The sequence below is a fragment of the Cryptomeria japonica genome, chromosome 9, assembly GCF_030272615.1.
Source record: "Cryptomeria japonica chromosome 9, Sugi_1.0, whole genome shotgun sequence".
In the NCBI taxonomy this organism is placed as follows: Eukaryota; Viridiplantae; Streptophyta; class Pinopsida; order Cupressales; family Cupressaceae; genus Cryptomeria; species Cryptomeria japonica.
In genome coordinates this window covers 626,085,082-626,109,683 of record NC_081413.1, presented here as the reverse complement: position 1 = coordinate 626,109,683, position 24,602 = coordinate 626,085,082, and positions in this window count along the sequence as shown.

Below are 24,602 nucleotides of genomic sequence, written 5' to 3'. Positions count from 1 at the left end.
TTTACTAGTTACTCACTTAGATTTTCACTCAACTTGAGACTACACTACCATTTCACCCTTATGCATAAATAGGTGATCTATCATTAGATCATAATAACAGCTAGTTCAACATGTTTTTTTGATAGGCATAAAACACAAAACCATCATATGCTTGACAAACAATAGCAAAGCATCACAAGATAAAAGCATCACACATGACACATATGTTTTTCATGTGGAAACCCAACTGGGAAAAACCACGGTGGGGATGAATACCCACAAGTTATTTTTGAACTCTTTGGAAGTTTTCTCTGTTAGGAGCCTTGTCCAGTTAGAGACATTACAATAGGTTATGCTAGGAACCGATCCTATTAGAGATCACCCGGTTAAGGGACGGCTACAATATCTGGTTAAGGGTTACCTTGTTAGAGGATTTCAAGAACTCAATAGCTAAAGGACTTTGAACTCAGTAGCTTTGAGTTACCTTGTTAAAGGATTTACAGCAAGCCAGTTAAGGCTACCCAGTTAAGGGATTTTGCAACTATTGAGGTGGTTAGAGATCAACAGGTATTACAATGATCTAGTAACAGCACTCAATGCCAATGCAGATCCACTTAAGCTCCTCTTTACTTTCTGCACTTACACTCTGCAGGTATCACTTTTATCCTTTTGGTCTGGCAAGAGTCACGTATCCCTTCTCTTGGATACTCACACACAACTTTTACCAACAACCCTAGAAAGAGTCACAACATCGACCTTATAGGAAAAATAGCTAGGTTGGTAGCATAAACCCTAAACCTTAAACCTAATAGGTTAAGGAATTCAAACGGTTCAATCCTGACCATTGAGCATACTACATTATTCTTCATCATTCGTTTTCCACCAGTTTCATGGTGGCTGATAACCCATCACACATTATCACCATTTTATAGTCTTTGCATATTCCCGAGGTAGATAGGCAAGATCTTTTTCATGCAGGATCCTTCACGCACAGAGGGCTTATGTGGCAACATGATCTATTCTTTGTTATCATGCTAACTCATCGCACAGAGTCGCCAATTGAGCCACACAGGCTTGAAGCACTTCAACCAGAAACCCTAAAGTTGAGACTACCAACCGGTAGTCATACAATGCTTCCATGTGCCAGTTTCCATAACCATATGCCAGTTCACCTTGAGAAAGCACACTACTTCACTTTGGCACAAATGTCGGTTCCTAGTGTTATGCCAGTTCTTCACATATGCCGGTTCACACCTCTTCAACATATTGACATCAATGACAACATACAATGTCATTATATCCACATACCGGTTCACATAATACCAATAGGTTATATGTTAAATTACCAGGCATAACATGAATAGGTGTAGGTAACACAATAGGACCTACCTTAATAGGCAAGGTTATGACACCTAAACATTATTTAGGAACATTATCAAATCCTTGAATAGTCATGGAAATAGGTTCAATGAGAGAATGATTCACTTTAATCTTATCCAATAAGTCCATACCACAAACATGTTGGCATTGCATGAAGATTGCATTGATGAACTAGATTGTTGTCATTGATGTCAATAGTAACCAGTAATGAAGTTGTATTGTAACTGGTAGAGATGCAGTAATGCAACCTATAGTGATGTAGTAATGCAACTGGTAGTTGAGCAGTGAAGGAAACTAGTATTGTTATTCAAGCAGAGTGATCAATCGGTAACCCTAACCTGTTGATATGCCAAACCCTAACTGATGGAGCTTGGTGAACTGGTTATGATGATTTATGATTGAATGGTGATTGGAGATGACAATGCCACATATGCATGATGCACGTGATGAGTTTCAAAGTGGTTTTGGCACATATAGATAATAGTTTTATCTTGGGAATGAGCATATGCATAGCATGAAGTGAAACTGTGTGATGAGTTACAGGATTTGATGAGCAGTGATCCAGGAGAGGTTGAAGTTGTCTATAATAATATGTAGCTCATTTCTATGTAATCCAATGGTCATGTTTGAACTGATATGTTTGTAATCTCTGTGAGATCTTAGGTTTTTAGATGTGTTACCGACCTATTATATTTCTTTAAAGGTTGATGAGTTGTTTTGTAATAGTTTTGGAAATTTTGTTAAGTGTGGTAGTGAGACTATTCCCAAACCAGAAGGGGTATCTACAAAATGTTTTGAAGGTGGATAGGAGCATAAAAGGATCTATATAAGCAAGATTGTGCTATTACCAGATCAACAAAGACCCTATTGTTCTCTAACTATTTCAATAGTTAAATCCCCTAACCGGGTAAGCTTTAATAGGCTTAGTGCTTTCTAAATCCTCTAACCAGGTGATCCATTAGTTTGCATTTGAAATTGCCTACTGAGGTTACTCCTAACACGGTATTTCCTTTAACAAGGTATTATTGTCAATCCCTTAATAGTGTGGTCCTTAATTGGATCTATTCCTCACAAGATTTTTTGTAAAGCTTCTAACAAGGCTTGGCTCCTATTAGGGTGAACTTCAGAAGAGTTTAGAATACTTGTCAGTATTCATCCCCACCATGGTTTTTCCCATTTGGGCTTCCACGTCGAAAATCATTGTGTCAAGTGGTGAATGATATTGTGTATGTTTTTAATATAGTTAATAAGTTTAACTGGTAAAGCCACTTAAATATGTTAAGATGATCAGAAGTGATCTGAAATGAGCTATTAATAATTTTAGTAAAGTGGTTTAATGTTTTTATTAAATGTTATGTGAGATTCAAATCTGTTATACTGTTATATTATTGTTTTAGTCAACCAATAAGCTTGACAGTGCAGTTTAAATTTTTGTTACAATGTTTAAGCTGGTTAGTTCAATGAATGGTTTATGAGTTGGGATTAACTTTGTTGAAAGTTTATTTATCTTTTTGTCTACTAATTCACCCTCCCCCCCTCTCAGTAGTTGACCAAAACCTTATTGACTCATCATATCATCAAAACATTAAGGTTGGATCCATTGTCCACAAGGGTTTGTCTTATAGCACTATCATGTATAATAACCACAATCATAAGAGGATCATATTGATTTTGAATTTCAAGAGAAGGTAACTTATCTTGTTTGAATACAATTTGAGCTTTAGCTTTATTTGTAGGATCAATCAAAGAAACCATGTTATTAGGTGTCACTGCAAGTGGGACATCTAAGTTTTTCAAAGCATCTTGTAACATCCCACGATAAGCGGGTGAAGTTTGAAATAAATACCAAATAGAAATCTTAGCAGGAGTGGCCTTAAGTTCAATGACATCACACTCCTTACTAAGGGTTGATATTCGAGGTTCTTGTGGAAGAATAGGTTGAGAGAGGAAGTGAAGTTGGGATAACTGGAGGAGGACTAGGTTGCATATTGTTTCTTGTGTTGTAGGTATGAGAAACTGTATTATAACTCTCTCTAGTGATTTCCTTAGCATACTCATAAGGGTTCTTAGTAGGATAACCTCATTTCATAGTAATAATAGGTTTCTTAGGAGTGCAAAAAGAATGATTAGCATAACCACCTTGAACAACTAAGATAGGCTTACATTGGGAATTTTGAGAAGGACAAGCACCTTGAACTGTGAAGAGGGGTTTATTAGGTGTTTCATTCACATGTATCAAATTTATTGAATATTTTTTAGGAATATCAAAGGTGTCCTTAAAAGAAGAATGAACAAGATTGTTGGAAGAATTGTTGATAGACTCTTCTTGCACTAATATATTATCATGGATAAGACCAATTTTAGGAGGTAGACTATAAGTAGGCATTGATGTTTTAGAAGGAAGAAGATTAGTAGGAAGGATCATATCATCCTATATCATCAAAGGATGTGCATGGGGAATAGACTCTCTAGGAGAAGTATCAAAATTACTCTCTAAAGTATCACCTTGGAAAGGGAGATCTTTGAAAGAGATGTTAAACAACTTTCTTTGAACTAGAGTATCCTTATGAGTAGAACCAAGTTGAGGAGAGGGATATGCTTTATTTTTAGAGGGAGAATGATTGGGATTCATGGAAGTTGACATGCTATCAAGGGAGTTATCAATCATGATTTTATCCCCTTTGGCTAGGGTTCTCTCATGAGGGAGAGAATAATCAACACCTTCTTCTAATAGTTCATCCCTAATAGTGAGGTTATTGAAATAAATACCATGAACAAAGATGTCCTTATTTTTATTGCCAATTTTGAGAGAAGGGATAACATTGTTTATCAACTCTTCATCCTTAGGAGGGAGAGAATCACTACACATTTCCAAATCATCTTCTTTCCTTAAAAATATATTCAATAGGATCTTTAGGGGAGAGAGAATTAAGGAAATTGGCATTTTTATGGGTAAGACAAGCTTCAGGGAAAGGAGAAGCATTTCTCATTAATGCATCATCTCTAGTGGGAATTTTGTTGGAATCAAAAGAGGAGATGCCATCACTAGGAAAAGTAGGGACAATACCATCTTCTAGAAAAAAATTAACCTCATGAGGGGAGTATTCTTTAGGAGTGAGATGAACATCTTTCTTGAAAGATTCATGCTTAGGAAGAAGATCTTTGGAAGAAGCACTTATAACCTCTTGTTGTACTAACATGCCCCCATTGGTAAGATCAAATTTATGACAAGATAAGTCAATGTCCATAAATACCTTTTCACTTAGAGAGGCATCATGAAAATAAGGTGAAGTAACATTAAGAAAGGTGTTTATGATATCATCTTCTTCCTCTAAGATGGCTAGATGAGAAGGGCATATTTTAGGAGAATTATCAAGATCACTCTTCAAATCTTCATCGTTAGAGCATAGGAGAGATTTGAAGGGACTGGTAAGGAATCTTTTAGGCACTAAATTTTTTCTATAGATAGGATGAGGTTCTTTAGGAGAAGGAAAAATTGAAACAAGGGAAGCTAACCCATACATTAATGAAATGAATGCATCATGATAAAAAAATTTCTCTTTCAAATGATAACATGCAAAATAGAAAGAAATGTTCAATTTTAACCAATGAAAACACTCTAAATGTTTATTTTAAAAATGAAATTTATGAGTGGAATGTGTTCCTAAATCAGATCTGAAATTAATGATCCAAATTAAGCTATCCACAAGTTCAATCTTGAATTGAAAAATTAGGGTTTGAACAAAAGTAACCTCTAAATTTTAAAATTTGCAAGGAATTGAAACTTGTAAATGTAAATTTGAATTTGAAATAAAAAACAAACTCAGATCTAAGAACATAAATCAGAATTAAATAAGGTTGGATTCACAACACATTCACTGAAATGTGGGGGTGGGAAAAGCAAGATCGGGTGACTAGGACCTAATCCTACTTTTGCCAGCACATTGGGAATATGAAAGAGCCTAGGTGGATATCTCACTTTGGATAATTATTGTGAGAAAGAGAGAGCCAAGGATTATCTATGAAGATTTATATTCCTCTTATTGCAAATGATGAGAAAAACTAGGGTTTGAATGATCAACTAGACTAGGAGATAAAGAGTGCAACACAAATGAACTCGGAATTGCACAAACTTGCAAATCTGAAACTGAGATAATGAAAGAATGAAAGGGGGAGGATTTAAGATGTGTACTTGATGCTACAAACTAAGCCAAACTAACTAGGACCAAGGTGCCATGCCACTATCCCTGAGAATCTAATAGAGAGTTGCAATAGAAAGACTACAAACAAGAGACCCTAATGTTGTAATCTGCCAAAAATCACAAAAAAGTGGATTAGGGTGCGACACCCCTATCTTAGGTAGGATCAGGGTGCCACACCCCTGTCCTTGACATTTTTTTTTCACTTATGAGACTTCTGAGCAGTATTGATGTCTCTTCTTGAGTTGAAAGTCCCTCCGGATGCCTGTTTTGTATCTATAGCTAAAAAGGGAAGGTTTTGGTGGCTATATAGGTTTTTTCCTTAATCAAACCCCATTTTTAGTTATTTTAACCTCCACAAATATTTGATAATGTATTGAAAATGTGTGTGCTAGAGCCTTGTCTATATGCAAGATCCTAAATGAACGAAACTAGAGCTACCCTATGCATGAGAGTAAACCCTAAATGTAAATGTGAATGTAAATGAAAATGCTTCAAACCAAATATACTACATGATATAAATCATGAATGTAAATATTCAAATTGATGTAAAGAAGCTTATACAAAGATATTAAAATAACATGAAATCATACCAATCCCCAAGGGAGAGATATTGGCACTAGATCTCTTAATACTCTTCAATGTCTTCAAGGCTCCTAATTATTGATGAATGATTGATAAATGCTTGATGAATGTTGTTTAATATTGTTGAAGACTCCACATAGGCTTCTCTTTCACTACATATAAGGCTTCGAGTGCTCCAAAAACCTTCTCTTATATTCTTTGATCCCCATCCCTTTAAATGAAGAAAGAGAACTCTTATGTATGAAACCCTATATCTTAATTTAGACCTAATTCCACCTTTAGGCCAACCTAGGAATTGAATTTCCCACCAATATTTTTGGGGTTAAGTATTATAATATCATAAAATTATGCTCCCGAAATTTCAGGAAAAAAGTCGAGGACCATGTGCACTCTCACCATGGTCTGACCAACCTTTCACCAAGTTTTCAAGGTCATTAGATATGATGATATTAGAGAGAATACCAAAGTTAGAGATGATTTTGAGGTGTTTTGATATGCAAAATCAGACCTTAAAGGTTGAAATGGGACATAATTAGGGTTTATGATTAAATGATTTATTGGAGGAAAAAATAAAAAGGGGCACACTTTGGGTAAAGGGCCCAATTTAATAATGTATTAAGTGATGAAATATGACTTTAGATTTAGTTAAATCAATTAATTAAATGCTTAAAGGGAAATAATAATGCAAGATGCAAACACACTAAGGCAAATGATAAACTAAGTGTGAAATTGTACCAACCGAGCAATGGTGTACAATTTATGACAATACATTGCGAACATCAAAAAATTCAAAACATGTAAAATATGTTTTTTTCACCTCAATAATCACTTAACCACTAGTTCAGTATTATTCAATGACAATCCAATATCCATACCCAATTCCCATGTAGCTTTTCATGCCTTCCTTTTGATTTTCTTGCATCTACCACATAGTTTTCTGATTGTCCTATGTGGAGGTGATCTTGTGTGAATGATTTGTCATGATCTTCTTATTTTCTACTCATTAAATTCATATGCCATCATTTTAATTTTCTTGCATCAACCAGACAAAAATTTATGATTGTCTTATATAGAGGTGATCTTGTGCGAATGATTTCTAACATTTTAGATCTTCAAGGATTGGAAGACATCACATCTGATATATTTTGAAGAAAAAACCAACACCTTCATTTAATGATCAATGTATTTTCGAGTGTGATTTCTAACATTTAATATCTTCAAGGATTTAAAGAGTAAGACATCACATTCGATATATTTCCAATACAAAACCACTGCCTTAATTTACTTAACAACAATCGTTGAAACTTTCTATAAATAGGGATGTGAAGTTGGATTGGAATTAACCATATAATGGTGTTCAATGCAGTATTGAGTGATTTTAGTTCTGATATGAGGTTTTTGAGGTTAATAAGGATGATAAATTTCATTTGGATTTAGGATGGGAGAAATTGGAAATAATTCAATGGGTAGAATAAGGTAGGAGAGAGGCTCTCAAAAACTGGCAATGGAATATTAATGCCACATTGCTCTCTTTAGAAGTATTGGTACTAGTAGAAGTGAATGGTACAACATGTGGTAGATCACTAGAGAAACTTGTACACGTGATAAAGATATCCACAATAGAATCCACTCTTAGTAAAATAGGAACTATGGGGATTTTATGTAACTTAGAGAGCTTTGTATTAAGAATCTTGTGAGGTCTCTATGACCTTATTCTATTAGTCAAGGTCTCTGCGGAGTTGTTTTGTTCTTATTTTCTTGGTAAGAGTAACTTTTATTAGTGATGTGATTTTCATTGTAAACAATAGATCATGATAGTTGATTGTATTTTTTTAGGTGATTTTGATTTTTACTGTACATGACTGATCCAAAGTTTATCTACTTACATAATTAATTTTGATTTTTATTGTACATGACTGATACATGACTAATTCTCCTCCCTCTAGCTATGTACTTTTTGAGGATAAAAGTGACAAATACTGCACATACTAAGGATGGGTGGAATTGGAAAGTTTGGGATGAATGGAATAAGGCATGAGAGGGGCCCTCTAATAGGAACTTTGGAATTGCTACCCACTTTCCAAAGTTTCCTTTATCTACTTCATTGACTATAATTCCATCCTTTTCTATCATGATTTCTTGATTCAAATCGAAGATAGTGGAAGCAGTTAGCAAATTTTCTATTGAAAATGGCTTTCAATTCTTCTATGAACTAGATCGATTCTTCTTCTAGTATAACATTTGTAGCTGATTGATATCAATTATATCAATTTTTTTTTCATCTATAACTTTAGGGATGAATCAAGTTATTGAACCATTTAACAAACTGCAAATTTTAATCCATTATCAATACAAATACAATTAATAGTTGTGCTACTGTTGTCCTTTTTTATTCATTTATAGTAAATAGTTATTTTTGTTGGTTATAATTGTGAAGTGCAATTTTTAAAGTATTTATTTTCTTAACTCTTTCAGGGGACTTCAATCCAAATATCAATCATAGAATAAGATGAAGTCTTAATCGCAACTCAATACTTTCTCTCTACATAGAATTCTTTGAATAAAGATCAACAAATTTAATTTCCTACTTTAGAAGAAGCTAAAATTCATTCAAACTCAACAACACAGTGAGAAGATATGAATTCAAACCCTTTGATTTTATTAATTGATATGACATTCTAGATGACAAGTAAAGAGAAATAAATTAGAAATTATTGCATTAGATTTCCAAGTGTTTTATATTTGCAGAAAATGTGTACATAACCCTTTACAAGATGCACTACATGTAGGACATATTACATATACTTGAATCATAGTATTGTACTACAACACTTAATTACAAAAACTATTACATACTATTCACCCTTGGTGATCCAATCCATTTGCTTGAAGTCCTTGAAAACCTTAAGACGTTGTTGGTACTCTTTATCTTCAATCTTTGATCTAACCACCTTTATTCTAGTCATACCACTATCAAGTCTTGATAGTGCATCCATGTATGACCCTAGCTTCTTATTGAGTAGTGAATCATCTATAGAAATATTAGAAAATATGTGGCTTTGGATCGTCCTGATGTTAGCTATCAACACTATCTTGGACCTTAATCCCTTTTCTCCCTTTGCTATGCTTCTCTTTCTATCAAACAGAGTAGGTATGTAGTAGTTGACCAAGCAATGGAAGCCTCTAAGCTCACTGTTAATGCTCTATGTATACATTCTATGAATAGTAAAGAGTTGTTTTGTCATCTCAAGCTTGGCTTTAAAGCTCTCCCTCATGACATATATAAAAATTGGGAGAGGCTTAACCAATGAAATCCCTAATACAACAATTATTTTTCTCATGTGAGATAATGAGAAAGCTACAAAACACTTCCATTTCAAATGCTCATAATTTTTTTTTAACAACTCTTCATGCTTATCCCATAATGTATCTGCATGCTTTAATATTTCATGATTTTTTAATTCCAACTGTGATCCTTCCTTTTTTATCTTTACTCCCCTCTCAATCTATAGGACAACCACCTTTAGTATATCCCTCTCATTACTCAGATCAACAATCTCCAATCTAGCCTAAGCTAGATCATTCCCCAGTCCTATTATTTCATCAGAAGTATGCTAGATCATGTTTGGGGGTATGTATGTGGGCCTTGTATATACTTATTGCTACAAGGGCATCAACCTTTCTCTTAGAATAGTGACTTCCTCTTCTATCTTCAAAGCAACTTTATGGGAAAATTTTGCCACATTTAGGTTTATGCCTATTGTTTTTGTTATGGAAGTGTCATCTATTTTCTTGACTAACAAACTTTTGAACAATTGGTCAACCTCCTAACTCATGCTTGGTCTCTTTGTAGCTCTATACAAGCACCAAATACCTAATTGTTCAAGATGATCATCAAATTGTACCCCTTAAAGTACCTTATCTCTTTGTGTTGGATCCATAAAATCTAAATTTATGTCATGTCTCTTGCTCAACTCATAAAAAACAATGGCAAAGGAAATATCCCACCCTTCTAACAAGAGTATTCCACTTCTCTTCACCATCTCCTATCCTATTTGTGGAGTCATAGCAACAAACTACTCATTTGCATATTTTAGGACTTCATCCTTCATCCTTAACCTTTCTTCATTCCCCAGATCATCAAAATTAATGCCTTTATTCATCTCCATTTCATTTGTCAAATTTGAGATGACAAAATTCTTGAACTCCCTGGTGTGTATGAAATCATCATCATTCATGAATTGGTGACAAACATTCAATCTTATATCTTCACTTAGGTCCCCTCTGAGTTTGAATGCACCAAGGGCCCACTCCCTAGGAGGCTTTTGAATGGTGACCCCCATCCTTGTGTCAAATCTGTGAGGGGGTGGAGGCTCATCCCCTTGTAATTAAAATCCTCTATAAGATTGGAATAAAAATTCCCATCTTGAGGAAAGCATGTGCAATGGAGTGGCAACCCTTGGGCTCTCTGGTACTTGGAAAAGAGGGCCACTAGAAGATGATGCAACCATGGGCTTCTTGGTTGCTTTTGCAAGCAACCTCTTTGAAGGGGAGGGATGTGATAGTGATGGCTCAAGGTCAAGAGAAGCTATGGGAGGAGGTTCTTGAGAACTCAATGGAGGGGAAGCAGGGCCAATGGGGGAACCAATTGATTGAGGGGATTATGGTCTTTCTTCATCCACTACTTGTACTAGAGGTATAACATCCAAGTGGGGCCTTTCTTGAGGAAAAGACATTCTATCAACATCTATATAAGTGGCAAAAATTTGTCTCATTCTAGCCTTTGGAATTAGTAGTGCTTCCAAAGAATAAGAATATGAGTTGTCCTCTCTCAGGTTCTATTCTACTCATATTGGATCTTGTACCATCTTTCCTTTCTTTTCTAGAATTCCTCATAATCTGCTCCATTTCTTATGAGGTCTTCATCATTCTCTTCATACAATTGATGCTCCTGTATCTTGTCCTTGCCAAGATTCTTGAAAATCCAGTCAAAACCATAGAACCTATATTTAGCTCGGGCAAGCCTATGGCTATTTAGCATAGAGTTGAGGATTTCATATGCTTTCTTATTCAGAAAATGATACATCCCAATCACTACTTATGATGGAATCTTTAACCCTTTCTTGTGTGACCCCCCTACCAAATCTTTATCTTCTTCAACCAACTGATACATGATCTCTAAGAAAGCCACTTTGTCTTGAATAATTATAGGAAAGCTTCTAGGAGTAACAAGGATACCAAAATTCTTATGATGGCGTGGTCCATAAAATAAAACCATGACCCCCAATTGTGAGTGATTCCTAATTCATTCTTAAAGTCCTTAGGCCTGAGAAATTATTCGGCCTCTTGGGTTAGATCCCACCTAACCTTCTTCTTCAAAATACTAAGAATATTTCTAACAAAAATATTCTCAAAGTCAAATAATTAGATTCATTCATGTGTGAGTTCCAACTATAGGTCCATTCCTAAACCGAGAGGGGTTCTCCTCTAGCCACAGTAATAATTTTCAAATCAGGATGCCACACCTTAAGACCTTTGTATAAGAATATATGCATTAATAGAGAATAATACTTAAAAAATATTTGAAGTCCCAATTTTTAAATCTGATAAAGCATTGTGCAAACCCTCGACCACCATAGAAGCATAATCAAAAGGTCTGTTGATATCTCTATATGGATATCCATTCAAATCATCAACATCCAAGTTGCAATCAGGTCCTTGGCATCGACAACACATACTTGGCATAAAGAAAAGTATGGGTCTATAAAATAACTGGCAAACATGTCTACACTGTAAGTGGTTTCCTGCTTTAGCCTTAGCTTCCTATCATTCCCTTTAATTTTTGGATGTAAGAATGTTGCTAATTTCCTTCTATTTATGTCTTCATTCTTCTTGTATTCCAAGTCTAGCTCCCATGGATTAATATCCTAATCACTGTTAGGATTGATTATAAACACTTCATTGATTACATCTCTGGTAATCTTTGTTAGTCTGCCACCTTCACTAGATACAATCTCCCTAGTGTCAGGTTTATAATTTACTATGATAGAAGCATCCAATTCAGTGTTAACGTAAATATTTGGCACAAGAAGTTTGCCTAAATTATATTTCTAGATATTGGATATTGTAACTCTTTACTTCTTGGTATAGCCTCTCCTCAAAAGACTGAAACCCCTTGGTGGGATCCATGTATCCCTAATACCTATAGTTTGGTCCATGATGAATTAATCTAGCTTAGACCTAGGCTTTGACCTTGTCTATGTTTGTGTTGATCTAGGGAGTTGGCTAATGATCTCCTTAGAAAAATTTCTCTTTCCTAGACTAGAGGACTCCGCCAATTCTAGGGTTAGGTTTTTACAAGCAAAATCAATGAAACAATGATGAAAAGATTCAAAATTAAGCAAAGGCTAATCTCTCTATACTCAAACAATTAATAATCGATTGAGAATTTTGGATAAAAAATCAAAAATCTAGGGAGAATGCAATGAAAATATAGTCGACAATCATTTCTCAAAAACCATAACTATGAAAGCACAACCATATAAAACACTACCCGTGAAAGTGTGAATATACTAAATAATGCAGAAAATATACAAAGTGTTGTAAATGCAAATTAGAGCACGATCGATGCTAAAATAGCTGAAAATGTGGTTCATAATTGGCAAATTGGGCTTATTTTGTGCACGTACATATGCTAATGTGATGACATTAGCGAGAGAAAGCCATTACAATTCATATTTTAATCCAAAATTCAACACGTTAATAGATTTATTATCTTGATCATGTAGCTTGAATCAATCATGCAAATGCACAACAATCACAACCATTGATCTTGGCAGAGGTTCATGGTAATTAAAGAACCTGTGTCAACCTTTGTGGGTCCTACATGCCACATCCATAACAGCATTGCAGAGTTAGACATTGGATTCACCTTCGATCAATCATGGAATCACACAATCACCCTAGTCATTGATCTCATGAAAAGTGATCACATTATAATTGCACCAAGTCCACCAAAGCTATCACTCATTTGAGTGGGGCCCATATGCCAAGTAAGTTGTAACACAGACTAATCACTGGTGCCCATCCTAGCATGTCATTGTTATGTCATCCAATGCCACATCCACAATGACACTATGGAGTTATCTTGGTCACGCAACTTGACTCAATTGCATAATCGCACAACAATCACAACCGTTGATCTTCATGGAGGTACACAATAATTAAAGACTCGAGATTGCATGTCATGTGATGAATCATTATTAGTTGAGAAAGGATTTAATTTTAATAAACCAAGCGCTTATGGTGGTTTATGAAAGTAAATGAATTTAGTGAGAAAAATTATTCTTTTTCCATGCAAATTATTTTAACAAAAGGTCAAAACCAAAAATATTATGTTAAAAGAATAATGTTTGCATAATTTGTAGAATAGTCGAACTAGAGATCCAGACCATTTATCCATAGATTCCATAGTAGCATGTTGTAAATGCATTGATATCAAAATTTCCCTTATGGCATAATGACTGTGTCACTACCAGTTCGCCCATACCCAAAATTTCAAAAACCTAGATATTAACACAAAAAAAAATTGAACCACTAGAAATAAAGGAGTCTCTATGGACACAATTGAAAAATAAAAATAGGTAGGCAAGTCTCTGTGGTGTTGCTAGTTGCCCAGAGACAATTCTTTTCCCTTTGACTTCCAAATGAGGAATGTTGCTCCTTCTAGCTTGAGTGCTACTACTAGGACCTAGATCTCCTTCTTTCATTATGTCCTTCAAACCCTCCAGACTCATGGATTCCATATCCTCTTCATCACTGGTTTCAATTCCATAAGCCCACATGTAACCATAGATCCATTCACCCCCTTCGTTCCACATTATACATAAAAGTTTCAATAGGAAGCAAGAATTCTGCATAATACCAAATATTTTAGCATGAAAAAATGTTTAGGTCCTTAATAACCAGAATTGGAAGTTGAGGCACTGGTTTTCCAACCCCTAGTGATGATGTTGTAGTCTTTAGGGTATGGGATAGTGATATCCTCATAAATGTTTTCCATATCCTTCTCAAGTTCCCTCAAAAAAGCTTTCTTGAACAATTTTTGAGACAACATCAGAATGTTGTCCTTAGGGACATCTACATGCACTAGGGTGGCCATAAAAACCACTCATATCTCTGTATTCAGTCTATATTTATGCTTTGTGAAGAAGAACTCCTCTCTAAGTATCCTTCTTACTTCCCTAATGATCAAGCAGGGAGAATAATTCAGAATGTTTAAGAGCCTTATGTCCGTAATTTCATGTAAGAATGTTGTCTATCTCTTGTTGGCAATAAGGCGCATTGACGACTCCATACCAACAAACTTATGAGTCCTATTCTTCTCAATTTCTACAATTCTGAAAATAGTGAAAGAGATGATGTGTACAAACCTTGGACACCTATCTTCCTTTTATAGAAGTTAATGTATCTTGCTCATTTTTTTGGTGCTAATACTAGGAAATAGAGGCTACTAGTTTGTAACTATAAATTTTGGCACTCTTTCAAGGTTGAGGAATAAGTATTGCAACTGACAGTTTGCCACGGGCCACCTGAGCCTCGACTAACTTGCACTCACCATCCTATCAAGTGTCCTAATTGGGAAACATGTGATAAAATCCATTATTATCCTGGCATCCTTTCTATTAACCATCCCAATTTGGCAATGTGTGATGATAAAAAATTGGCATACACAAATTCACAATCAAATCCATAAGAAATTATTGAAACAAGATTATCCTTGAATCATTTCTTTTAACTTTTAGATAACCATTTTAATGCCCAATACTATCTCTTCTCGATTATTACCATCTTTCCCTTTGTATGCTTTGGGAGTGAGTTGTTCTTAGCACTTGTGCCACAATAATTGTACATATTAACTACCCACTTTAAATGTGTGAATAATTGATATGATATCGATTTTCCAAGACATGCCATTGTGATGAAATGATGGATTTTTATAGTGACTAGAGAATCTATATTCATTATTTCTACTAGAAGTATTTTGCATACTCCAAATAACAATGCACATCCACTGCCAAATCATCAAATATCAATGACAAACGTTCAATTCTAGGCTAAGATTTGACAAAATAATATTTGTTCAAAGCATGACCAGAATTGAGACAAGTGGCATTTTTTTATTGTATAGTGAATGCAATAGTGATGTCTTATTATTAATTAATTTAATTCAAAAGATGAAACACAGACCAATCATTGGCACCCATCCTAGCATGTCAGTGTTAGGTCAGTTGATGCCACATCCATAGCGGCACTGCGGAGTTAGCTTGGTCACGCAACTAGACTCAATCACATAAATGTGCAACAATCACCACCATTGATCTTGGTGGAGTTGCACAATTATTAAAGAGCCCATGTTAACCTTTGTGGGTCATACATGTCACATCTGCACCAACATTATAGAGTTAGACTTTGGATGCACCTTTGATCAATCACACAATCACCCTAGTCATTGATCATGAAAAGTGGTCATATTATAAGTGCATCAGGTCTGCTCAGGATACTACTTATTTGAGTGGCTCTCATGTGCCATGAAATTTGTAACATGGACCAATCACTCATGCCTAGCCTACCATGTCAATGTTATGTCAGTCGATGCCATGTCTACAATGGCCCTGTGGAATTACCATGGTCGGGCAACTTGACTCAATCATACAATCATGCAATAATCACAACTGTTGATCTTGGCAGAGGTGCACATTAACTATTGACACGTTATAGATACATATTTACTAGTGACTTTAAATTTGTGAAATCTCTATTTTCCAACACACACCATTGCGATCAAATGATGCATTTTGATAATTACTAGCGAATTTGTATTTAGATTTTATAAAAAAAGATTTTGTACTTTGTAGACAAGTGGCATTTTTTTATTGTATTGCAAGTGTAATAGAGATAAATTATTATTAGTTAATATCATTCAAAAGGAATTTATGTATTTAATGTTGGAATCCAAGAACATTGAGAGGGGGGTGAATCAGTGTTCTACCCGTTTGATTAATTTTAGGCTTATTAAAATATGCATACACCTAGCGGTATACCAGTACATACAAAATTGAAAGAAGTAAAGCAACAAATAATCCAATCACATAAATTAACACCATAATGCACAAAATTATACGTATAAAACATCAAAGAGGAAAAACCATGGTGTGATTTATGACCCACAATATGAATTCATTGGCCATATGAAGAGATATTAAAAAATATAGGGGCCTGCACTTGCAGGAAGCCTTATAGCCTAGAGCACACTGCTCAATCACAAAAGGAGCATCACTGAATACATATAAATCCAGACTTCAATCTAGAGAAACAAGTGAACTACTAAGATAGAATCTTCTATGCCCGAATACAGTTTTGGTTAAGCTCTGTCTAGTTTGGTCTAAAACCCTAAACCCTCTAGCAAAATAACTCTACCAATACACAATTGAACTAAAATACCATGTTGCCATCAATGACAACATAGTGAGACCAACCAATTGAGTGTCAATTGCCAACAATCTCCCCCGTTGGCTTTGATGGCAACACTCATGTGAAAAATGATGATGGTTTCATCTGTCGGTTCCATCTTGCCTACTCACTTTGAGCTGAATATTCATCTATGATTATACTCCATATTTCTATGAATCCATATCTCCCCCTAATGTATACAAATCCCTTTTTTTCACATCTATATCACTCCCCCTTTAATATCAATGCTATTAAAATTTCCAAAAATAATTCCAAAGATCCAAAATTGGGACAAGGAATGAAAGATATTGTACAATGAATATCCCAAAAATATCTTACCGGAGCTTAAAAAATTTGAAAATTTCCAGATATGCCTTCTCCAATAGCTAAAGATAAGTATCGCAACCAAATTTGAAAGTACCGGAAATAGTTATGAGTCCATTTAACATATGTGCAAATGATTCTTTCTCACTTAACTCTATCATTGTGGGCTTCCCAACCATATCCATACACTCCTTATGTACACTGAGTGAATCCAACCGAGGACTCACCAAGCCTCTAAGACTTCTATCTCTTCTTATGATTTTGTCTTTTTCCTTATCAAGAACAAAAATTTGGGCTTTGAAGACCAAAATTTGACCATCAATGGATGTAGTCAATGAATTCAATCTATCAAAATAATTAGCTATGCCTGCAATTTTCTCTTGAAATTCCTTAATCTTCTTATCCACATTAGCGGTAAGAACATTAGTATTAAAAACATACCATATAAATATTTGTACATTTCTTCAAAGAATTATCTATCAATTTCAATTTCTCATCAATCCTCTTCTTCTAAGACTCAATTACTTGATCAAATGTAGCTCTTTTTGCCTATGTAAACCTCTCAAGTGCTTGCTAATTTGAAATTTGTTGCAACGATTGAAAATCCTTTGAAATGTGCTCAGTAATTGTCTTAATCTTATTGGATGGGATCTCTTCTCTATCAATCTTGCACTCTAAGACTAGTCTATGAAAGACAGTGATAGACTAATCAATAATCCCTTTATTCATAGATTCCTCCTTCATTAATTTCTATGCAACCATCATCATGAGTTTAGTAGGACTCATCTCAGTTATGTTTTCCTTTGCAGCCTTTGAGGTGTCAATTGACAAAAATGATGGACCTACTACCAGTTCCCTATCGAATTCCCTTTTGTTCTCTTCTGATGATTGATCCTCAATAGCTTCCTCACTTGCACCAGTGGCTTCACCACTTGGTGCAGTCACTATAATTGTCAGTTCTGCTATAGGAACTACAACCTCAACCTATACATTTGTATCTGAAGGATTGTTAACATTTGTATCCTATACAATATCATCCTTTTCACTCTCTATATTTGTCGGTGTCTCAATATTGTCTGTACATGTGTGTATACCGGGGGATTAATTTCCATTATCTTAATGTTCCTAAAAATTGAGGGTGAAGCACCCATAATACGCTTTCCTTTCCCTTCCACCGGGGTGTCTGCAGTGTCTCTTTCAGATTTTAGTGAAGTAAAGAAACTTTTCTTCTCTTCAAAGAACTTAACGCATGCCTTTTCAGTTTCCTTTATTATCTCATTTACCCTTCCTAGCATAAGACTAGTTATTCTATGTTTTCTATTAAAGATTTTTCTATCTGCAACCTCAAGTGTCTTATCCATTTCCTCTAGAGTAATAGAAACAAAGAAATATAACAACTCTTGAATTTAAATATGCGTGTCTTCTTGTATTGATGATAGTTGTCTAGCATCTAACTTATCATACAATTCTATCATTATTTGTTTTTAATTTCTATCAAGGATTTTTTATAAATATCCAAATATAACAAAACTACCTCCTCTACCTCTCTTTGTTCAACATTATCTAAACGATCATAGTAAAACTATGCATTATTTAACATGCCATCCTTAGTTATTTCATCAAGTAATTCTGCATATGTTTTTGGTGGAATAATAGTTATATTACCAGATTCAATTTCCATATCAATGTTAGCCTTCTTCCTTTTTGCAGTATCGGATGGAGCTAAAGTTGTTACTTTTGATGGTTTTTTTTTGTGCCAATAATTTGAATATAACTCTCCTAACCAGTTTCTTTTTGGCCTCTACCTTGGTTTCCTCTATTTTCTTCCTTATAACCCTCTTGAAAGCTAGGGGTGTGTCATCCTTAGATTTAGACTCTGATATATTAGGCTCAATGTGTACTTTTGGATCCTTCCTCTTCTTACCTTTTTCTAGGACAACATCAATCAATGCTTTAATTTCCCATGAGACCTTCTCTACAAACTTGCTTGCCTTTCCTTCCTGCTTCTCTCTCTTCTTCCAGTTGAACTTTGTTTCAACCTCTTATGTCTTTTTCTTAGCAGTACCACAGTTCTTCTCAGCTTCATCAGCTGGTACATCAATCAACATCTTTGCATAAGTATCAAGGATATGTGGATGAACTTCGTAGCCCAGTTCCTCAATCTAGATCTTTGGACGCTTAACCACTTCCATAAGTGTTACATCTTTCTTCACCATCAAGCATATATCAGTTGAGTATTTTTCAACAATATTCTTAGGAACCCTTTCCCTAGATTTCATACACTTCTAGAATGCTTTGAAATATCCCCGTACCTTGTCATTTCTTTGACTGCCCAATGTAGCAATTCACTATTTCAATTGTCTCCCTATCGAGATATCAAATTCCCATTGTCTCTTCCCAAAACTGGGAGTGTCATTCATGAAAAATAACATCAAGCAGACAATTAAGTTATCATATCAGAAAGTCCCTTTCTTTTCTCCTTTAATATTTCCTAGGTTTACTAATAGTTCATCCAACATCCAACCAAATAGATCTAATTTGTCATTTTCTCTCATCTTATAATCTGTGAAAATGTAGGAAGTAAAAACAAAATTTAGTTGGTTTGACTGAGTTACCTTATAACCGATGACCATGCTATGAAATCTGATGTCTGTGTTGGTAATACTGTTGATTGTCTATCTGATGTTGTGATTTTGTTGATATACTCATTAGAAACCTTCCTTGTTGGACATTTCCCAACTTGTGGCAAACTGGTGAGTGGCCTGATGGATTCCTTGGTGATCTTATAAGGTCTATCTAGCTAGATAAACTCCCCATGTACTCTACTTCAAACATACCTAATAATTTCATCTTCAAATTTTGAAATGTCTAGAATTTTGGTAAATCCTAGGTCTTCAATGTGTTTGTATGCATGTTTGATCTTTCAGAGAATCCCATAAGCTCTCTCATGTACATGCCCTTTATATTAGATGTCCCAAAATTCTCAAAGTGACAATGTATGTATGCCCTAACATCTTTGACATAAACTACACCTTCTTGAACATGAGAAAATGCTCCAATTGAATCATCCAGGGTAGCCACATGTGGATACCTCTTAAAAATTGGCCTTGGTTGGTACTTGACCTCTACAATAGTTGGATTTGTAGCAAAGATAAGAATAGATAATGAGCCTACTTCCACGATTAAAGTTAAGTACTTGATAATTGATGTCGATGAAAACCTAATAAACTCTTTCAGTCGCCAGTGCAATCGTTGAACAAGATATCTGATCGCACTGAATAGCCTTTGATCACTCTAATTCGCTCTTAATCACACTAAATCACTTTGAATGCAAGGTGATAAAAAATTAAGTGAATTCGACCTTTTATCCTCCAAGAAAAACCCTAATCTTTCATTGATATCAATGACTTCCGGTGAAAGATATAGGATCTCGAACAAAATATATACATGCCAGATAGGCATCTCCAATGTCTGGAACATATTCCAAAACCTCTTCCCAAGGCATATGCAACATATTCATGAATTTTGCCTACCCCTAAGGCATCTGTCTCATCTACTGGTTGAGCTACTTGCCGGTGCAGGAGCAACCTCCTCTATTGGATAAGTAATCGATGCATTTCCATCTACTGATTTTTCTTTAGTCTTCCTGACCCATCTCTAGGTATGATCTTGTCAGATTTCATTAATTACCTTTTCTTTCCCTTTCTCATTTGATCCTCCATTACCAACCGGTGGATTTCTACTTCTACATAATTTAGCAATATCTCCAACCTCATTGCATGCATAACATGTAACATTGTTCCTTTGAATTTCTTTGCTAAAATCGGTATAATTGCTTGGCCTGCACTGATTAGCCATATGTCTAAATTGTCCACATGGATAGTATTTAACATTTGATCTACAATTGTTTATCTTAAGACCCTACTTATTGCATTAGAACATTGACCGAGAGCATAATCATGGTTCTAATTTGCTGTATTTCTACATTGCCTAGCCATGTGACCATACTTATTGCAAATAAAAAATCTACCATTAAATTTATAAGCATTAAACTGCCTTACTCGTACCTTATGGTTTTGATCTTTATTAACAGTACCAAAACTCTATCCTTGCTCAAATCCAAGTCCACTAGAATCTCCAATCTGCCTTTGTCTTTTCAATAATTCATCTAGTTGTGTTGAACTAATCTTGAATTTTTCTACACTCACTTGCACTAGTCAGATCATCTATTAGAATTATCATTTATCTCTCAAGCTCTTGTTCATTGCTCTGGGATTGTAGTAAGTCAGTTCTCAACAAATCATTCTCATGAACCAACCTACCACATTCTTCAAATTTGTTCTTTAGAGATACAACAAGATTTTCTTCCTTTTTCTTTTGGTCTTCAATCTCTTTAGACATTCTCATACATATATCTTACATTTCATTTCTCAAAACCATGTTCTCCTGACTCAATTTTTGACATTGCTCCTTAAGTACATCTTTCTCTTCATCATCTTCATTTGGAAAAAGTTCATTCCTTCTAGCTTGAACAAATGACAACCTCTCTTGTAGGACAAGAATAAATTCCTTAGAAGAATTCAATTCATCTTGTAGCTTTAAGTTCTTTAGCCTTTCAGCATCATAATCTTGAAGTGCCATCTCAAGTTGCTTTCCCAAACCCATATCCATGGATTCGGGATTCAGGATCCTCCTCAAGCTGTTAAACTTCCTCTAAGGCACAAGGCTCTGATACCAATTGTTGGAATCCAAGAATACTGAGAGGGGTAGGTGAATTAGTGTTCTACTAGTTTGATTAATATCAGCCTTACTAAAACATGTATACACCAATTGGTATACTAATACATACAGAATTGAAAGACATAAAGCAACCAATAAGCCAATCTATACGTGGAAAACCTCAAAGAGGGAAAAATACGATGGGATTTATGACCTACAATATCAATTCACTTTCCATATGAAGAGATATTACAAAATATAGGGGCTTGCACTTGCAGGAAGGCTTACAGCCTAGAGAACACTGCTCAATCACAAAAGGAGCTTCATTGACTACATATAAATCTAGACTTCAATCTGAATAAATGAGTGAACTTCTAAGATAGCATCTTCTATGCCAGAATATAGTTCCGGTTAAGCTCTGTTTGTTCTGGTCTGAAACCCTAAACCTTCTACTAGAAGAACCCTTACATAAATATCCTCACATACATGATCTCTTAGATATATTTTGCATCTCCTTCCTAATACATATTCACATGATATCGCATTCACATAACCATTACCACATCTTCTATTCCCAAAATGATATAATCCAACTGACCTATATACCCTATACAATTTATCATGCCTTATGTCGGCTTACAAAGATATTTACAATAACAAATTACATGTCAACTAGATAACATTAATATATGAATATCAAAATCAATTTCCAATGCCAGATCCAAGAGATGTCGACCTCTAATACCGATAACCTTATTCTAAAGCATGTCGGCCTGTATTGCTGGTAATCAAAAGAAATTATTCCATCCTGTTGGTGTCGGTGTGGGTGTTGGTGAAGTGTCTACTAGTATACAACTGAACCAAAATACCATGTTGCCATCAATGGCAACATAGTGAAACCAACCAATTGAGTGTCAATTGCCAACATTTAATTAGCTGAAAAAAACCAAAAGGAATAATATCTGAAAGTTGAGCTTGATATGCATACAAAGATGTTGCTAAAATTAAGTGAGGAATGCCAAGTTGGAGGGGCAATAAAGACGTAGTGAAAATGGAATAGAATTTAATCCCCCTAGACTATAGTTAATAGAGAATAACATTAATATTTCACATTTGAATGATATTAAGAATTTAAGACAGGGAGTTGGCCACTTGTGTGGAGACTCCTATACATATACATATGGGAGATGGGAGGAACGAAGGATTTGAGTGAGAAAATCAAATTGCACCAAACTCATTTTAATGATGACATCATGACACTGCATTGAATTCAAAGTATGAGAAATCTTCACTTGAGATTTAATCAAGTTCCTCTAGGTTTGATACTAATAAATGCTTAGTACCGAAAGGGTATGACCATTTTTGTCTCCACATAACCACATCCCTTTTAAGAATGTAGAGGGACAGATGGGGTTATCTTCTTTTGGCATATTAAAGAAGTTTGGATAATTACAGAGAATCTAATATGGAAGCCAAATTTACACTTCAAACCAATGAAACATGGGTGGGATTTTGGCACGGTATCAAAGATGACATCTTGATGAACCTATTCATGTTTAAGGAAAAATATTTGAATTCATGGGTGAAGCTAGGCCTAGGGGAAAAATACCTAGAAGGAGGGCCAAGATACCACACCAACTCTGACATCGTGTCAGTGTTCATGGCCTAGTGTCTAGAGCTCCAACCCAAGCGAAATGTGAGGGAGATCATGAGCAAGTGCATAAACAATGAATGGTTCAGTGATATGGATGAATTACTGGAGCTAGTTTGAGACATGGAAGGTTTTGATAGTCCCAGTGGTACATGGGTCCATGTGATGAAATTTTCCCCCACACTGCACCCATTCCTTATGTGGAGTGTGACAAACAACAAGGAGGTACACAGAGCTTCAAGAAGATTGGGTTTCAAGGCATCTTGCAATACTTGGCAATAGTAGACAATTGGGAAGCCTGACTTGAAGTGGCAAAATGGGTACAATGGGGAGAACTCTACGTGCTACAAGACTCATCAGACTATGCCATTCCTACTAGAAGGAAGCATGGTCGATCAACACGTGGTGGAAGATCCAAGCAGGGACAACAACTTCTACTGTTGGGTGAGAAATTGAGTGGAGACATCGAAATGCAAGAAGCAATGTAGAAGGAGATGAGGGAAATCAATGCAGATGGCATGGACATGGCAATGGTAGCAATAGGTTGATAATTACAATAGAGTAGATCTTTGTTTTGTATGGTGAAGGCAAATTTTATTTATAGATAAGGTCAAATTTTGTTTGATGACCTTTGACATTGTAACTTTTTTTTGTGTCTGCATGTCGATATGACTGGATAAGGCCTATTGTGGAGAATGTAAGAAATGGGTGTACATATATTTTTAAGAATCAATATAATGCAAAGTTTTACCGATCAAAAAAAATAATTTCCTATTGAAATTCTTTATATAGAAAAATCAACCAAATTTGAAGTTTTTATATTTTAATTTTTTCCATTATTATTTGTTCTCTTTTATCATATTATGAACTAGGAGTTATGAGTCACGTCCACTATCACATCATCAAATATCAACCATGAAGGTTCAATTCCAGAAGTAAGATCTAGAAGAACAAAATGTATACAAAGCATGTCCGAAAATGAGACAAGGTCATTTTTGTTTAGTATCACGAGAGCAATAGTGATGAGTCATGAGAAATAATTCTAAATCTTCTCATGTAGGTTGTCCTATTACCTTTCACATACCGAAACATACACAACTTGTGCTATTATGTCACACCAATAGTCGTACCGGAACATACAAATCTGTAAACTAAATATTTTGTCGACTACAAAGTAGGAATCATGTCCACTGTCATATGTATAAATATCAATGATGAAGGTTCAATTTTGGGCATAAAATATAAAACAACAA